The sequence below is a fragment of the Artibeus jamaicensis genome, unplaced genomic scaffold, assembly GCF_021234435.1.
Source record: "Artibeus jamaicensis isolate MK-2021 breed Jamaican fruit bat unplaced genomic scaffold, CSHL_Jam_final contig_729, whole genome shotgun sequence".
NCBI classification, from domain to species: Eukaryota; Metazoa; Chordata; class Mammalia; order Chiroptera; family Phyllostomidae; genus Artibeus; species Artibeus jamaicensis.
In genome coordinates this window covers 8594898-8599539 of record NW_026521939.1, presented here as the reverse complement: position 1 = coordinate 8599539, position 4642 = coordinate 8594898, and positions in this window count along the sequence as shown.

Genomic DNA, 4642 nt, shown 5'->3' with positions numbered 1-4642 from the left:
GCATTCGTTAATTTTTTCCATTGCATTTAATCACTTGTAACTCCCTTCTTCCTTTCCATCCCATTGTTCTTTCTCCCTTGTGCCACCTGAGTGCCGATTAACCCTGAAACCTAAGAATAGAAAGGGAAATGATTTCTTTTAGGGAAAGTTAGTCTGCTAGATTTTTGAACCTTTTCTTTGTACCATTTTAGGTGCAAAACAAATCATGGAAGATTGCATATTTGTGTGGTACTTTTTTAAAATAAATTTTTCCGGTCTTTTGAGAATATTATTGGCTGAATTTTAGAACTTAACACTTTGCTTTTGGGGAAACAGAACCTGTTTTCATCATAAGGTAGATTCTCTGATTCTTTGAGACTTCATAGCTCATTACTTCTGTTGTCCTAACTTGGTATGAATGGATTGAAGTCATCCTTAAACTGCGGTTGTTCTGAGCATGGCTGAAGCATTTAAAACTTAATTATAATGTCTGGTATTTTACAGAGCAAAAATAATGGAAAGTATTTGGCTGAACCTAAAGTCCTACAGTCAAATTCTTCAATGTGGTTTACCCAACTGGAGTAGTGGTACACACCGTAAATCATTCGATGAATAAATAATTATAAAAAACAAAAACCTATGGGGCTTGTCTGCAGTTTTGTTTTGGTCATCACATCTGAATAACTCTTTGTTGTAATCAAATGAAGTCCAGGCTTTTAAAAAAGAACCAGCCTTCTACATTTTTTCCTCTAAGGGCTATTGGAACTCATTAGATTTGAGTAACTGTGGCTTTGGGCCTTAGCGGTTTCCCTACAGCAGTGAAAGTTGGCTTGCTTCCTGTATAGTAGGGGGTGGCCAAGATCTGACCATGAGGTGAGCCATCTCAGTGCACTGAGGACGCGTGATGCCAAGAGATGGTTGGAAATACGGTCATTAGTTGGGGACAGGGACAGCACAGTTAATTTTAGAATGTTATGAACAAATCATTAAATTTTTCATATGATTACTGCCAGGGTTTTTTGAGAGGTGTAGTGACTATGTTAGTAAGTTAATCTCATTGCATTTTTATTTCATTTTATTTCATACAGCTGTGTCTTTGTCTACTAGGTTGATTACTAGGTGTCTAGTGATGAGGTTGGACATCTTCAGAAAGATACTCTATCTTCTTGGAATGGACTGACTTGGAAGGTTCCTCCAAACAAGATCCGAAAAAGCCTTATTTATTAAAGTTAAAAGAAATTAAGATTTGTTAGATTGTTCTGATCAGATGTTTATAGTGCCTGCCCACCTCCCAGCCTCCACCCCCCCCCCCATCCTCTTTGAGAGCTGTTACAACTTTGATTAGTTCAGATGACCTTACCACCTAAGGCTAGCTTGTAGACTCCTCACTGGAATGTTTCTGGGGTGTGTGGTGTTTTAGTGGGGAAAGTATTATGGCTGTTATTCTGTATGTTAGACTACATTTGATGTAGTGAGATCCAGGGTTTTAGTTCCTGTGATGGGACATGCATGTTCTCTGTCAAGTTCAGTAGGTAGCAGCTCATGACATGAGAGGGTTTTGCAGGTTAAACGCAAATTTGTAGCTTTCAGCCGAACTGGGAAGTTTCATTGATACTATTCCAAGTTTCCAGTGGCCCCTTATTTTATTTGTATGGAATCAGTTCTCTAAAGAACACCTAAAACTGCAAAAATTAAGCACGTAACAGCTTACAGTGTATATAGATCTTCGTACATCAGAGTATATATATGGTGGTGTTTTATGACCAAGTAATATGCTATTATATGGGTGGGCCTTCATGGGAGTCACAGCTTTTGGTAATTATTAGTACAGTGGTGAATATTTTAGTTTCTTTAGGTTTCTGTAGGGTAAATTTCTTCAGGTAAAATTGCTGGTTCAAAGGAATTCATATTTACAATTATAAGCCAAGTATACAGTTAAACTTTTTAAAAAGCTGTTTATTGATTTTAGAGAGGGAGAAAACCATCCATGTGAGAGAGAAACAACAATTGGTTGCCTCCCACGTGGATTAGAATCAAACTGCCAACCTTGTGGTGTATGGGATGGTGCTCCCACCAGCTGAGCTGCACTGGCAAGGGCCAAGGGAATTCATATTTAAAACACTGGATGGTCCTTCTGCAAGAAATAGTTAACGCTGTGAACATGGTGGGTGACCAGAGTGCCTTTTCCCTAATGCCTTAGCCACTGTTGGCTAGCTATACTACTTGCAGGCAGAGATGAGCTTACCATTTTCATTTACTTTTTGCCCTGTCATAAGGAGAAAGAATCCTTGAAATTATGTAGATTTGACTGCTGATCCCACTACTTACTATGTATTGGAACCTGGGCCTCTTTGGGCTCAGTTTTTGTCATCTGGGAAATACAGAAAAAAAGCGACATGAAGCTTAGTGACTTGAATTGTATGGATAATTTATATCTACCTTTGTAATCTGCCTCCCATTTGTAGAGCCCCTGAGGGCTCTGGAATGGCTGATAGTTTTAAAAAATGTTCCACTGAAAAAATTAACACACCATTTCTGTGAAGTGTGAGACAATTAGTATGAAGGCCCTTTTGACTTGTCCTCTGCCTTCACCCTCTCTGCAAAGGTAAAAATAGTTTTGGAGAGTAATTGTCCAAATTGTTTTTTTATGTTTATCAGTCATGTATGTAGCCATTAAAATATGCTGGTTGATTGGTGGTAATTTAGGAGTTAGTGCTAGCCAATATTCTTCAGTGATGAAAGTCATTTTGGGCGATGGGAACTTTGATTTCATCTTGTTCTGGTCCTGTTTGAAACCTGGGGGTGTTAGGTACCAGACATGATGTTTCTGTGCTGTGAAGGCTTGTCTGCACAGGAATGAGATCCTATTTTTCAGACAGGCTGAATTGACTGCCTACCAAGGAGATGCCACAGACCACCAAGTACAGGTAGCCTAACTTCATTGGTACTTAATCCTCAGATCAGGGAACCATGCTTTTTGGACCCAACTTGTGTTTTAGCCGTGTGCCGCCACAGCTTTGATGCAGCCCTCTCTCACAGCACAACTGCACTCGGTAGTAAGGGCTGTAGCATTCCTTCCTTTTGGGTGTGGTAGGTGTGTCCTCTGAGCTTACAGAAGTGTTCAGGGGTTGTCCTACTGTTTATCCAGCTTTAACAGTAGGCATGGCTCAGCAGGCTGATAAAAGTGTTTTGTAGCCTGACTGAGAAAGGAGGATTGGGGGGCCTTAGGTCAGCCTTGGGTCAGCCTGCTACCCCTGGATTCCCTGGGTTGCTTTCAACACCCAAGGGCCAAGTGGATTTGTACTCCAGATGACTTTCTCAATAAATGCACTAGGGTATGTGCCACTGCCATTGCAACTTTGAGGTGGGAGGAAATGTTTTCAGGCCATTGATATTCCTCAGGAGTGGCATTGCTAGAGCTGGAATGCCTGTGGGGAGAGGGAACATTTTCCCAAATTGTCCCTTGAGTGCCATGAAAGGAGGTGGATGGCTTTCCCATCTTATCTTTGAAGGTGACTGTCATAACCACAATGTTAGTGTTGATTTCAAGGTGCATCTAGAAATTGGTAACTGCCAAGTAGTTCTGATTTGCTGTTTGAGGCTTCTTAGGTTAACATAAATACATAGACCTGTTTGCTAACACAATTACATTCTGTATATTAAGGTTTGTCTCTTGCCCATCTCAGTGTTTCTCAAATGGTTTGGACTGTGGTCTACAGAGATAACCTCCTGTCAAGACCTCATGTGGAAAGACCCATCCACCATATAAGTAAGACAAGCTGTAAGGAGCTGTTCTTACTGTGTCTGGTGCACTGCTTTTGATAGTTTCTTGCCGTTTTCATTGAACAGTATGCTGTGTATTAACTACCGCATCTATTCCACAACTGGTTTGTAAACCTGGCACTTTGGAGGCCGCACCCAGCACTGAGTAGGTACCCGGACATTTCTTGAATGAATGAGTAGAGAAAAGGTGGCTTGAAGAAATTTCTTCAGTTTTCATGAAAAGTCCCTATTTTTCCTCATGGGACCTCACAGTCTGTCAAAGAAGCACCGGGGTACGGTGGGTGAGAGCAGGACTAATGGGGGTGGGTGGGGTGTAGTGGAGCCCTGCCTCAGGTCTGCTGAGATGAAGATGCCTGGGATGATGGCTGGCACGTGGTGAGCACTAACGTCAGTCATTAAATGTCACCCTCATTGGCTGGATAAGATTTCCTTCTGAGTGAGGAGCTCTCCTGGGTCCTACACTAGCTAGTTCCCTCCATTTCCTTGTCCCTACAGTGTTCTCAAACTTGTATGCACAGAATCAGAAATGAGCCCAGACAAACTGGGACTTAATGGGGTGGGACCAGGCACCAGTTCTTTCCCAGCTCCTCCAGTAGAGACCCAGTGTCCAAGGACCTGTGTGGTGCATTCTGCAGAGCAATCTGAGGGGAATGTTGCTTTGGCTCTTTTTCAGGTTTTTCCTGGGCAGATGGCCAGTGGCTCTGGCCTTCCTTGGTTGTCCCTGAGGCTGAGGGCAGTTGGTGTTGCTGGAGGCCTACGTCCCTCCCCTTGGGCTGCCTGCCCATCTGCTTTAGTTCCTCAGGCTTTGAGGAAATCGATGTGACCAGGACACGGGGAAGTGTGTGTTCAGGCTCGTGATCAGGGCATGGGGCAGTGGGCA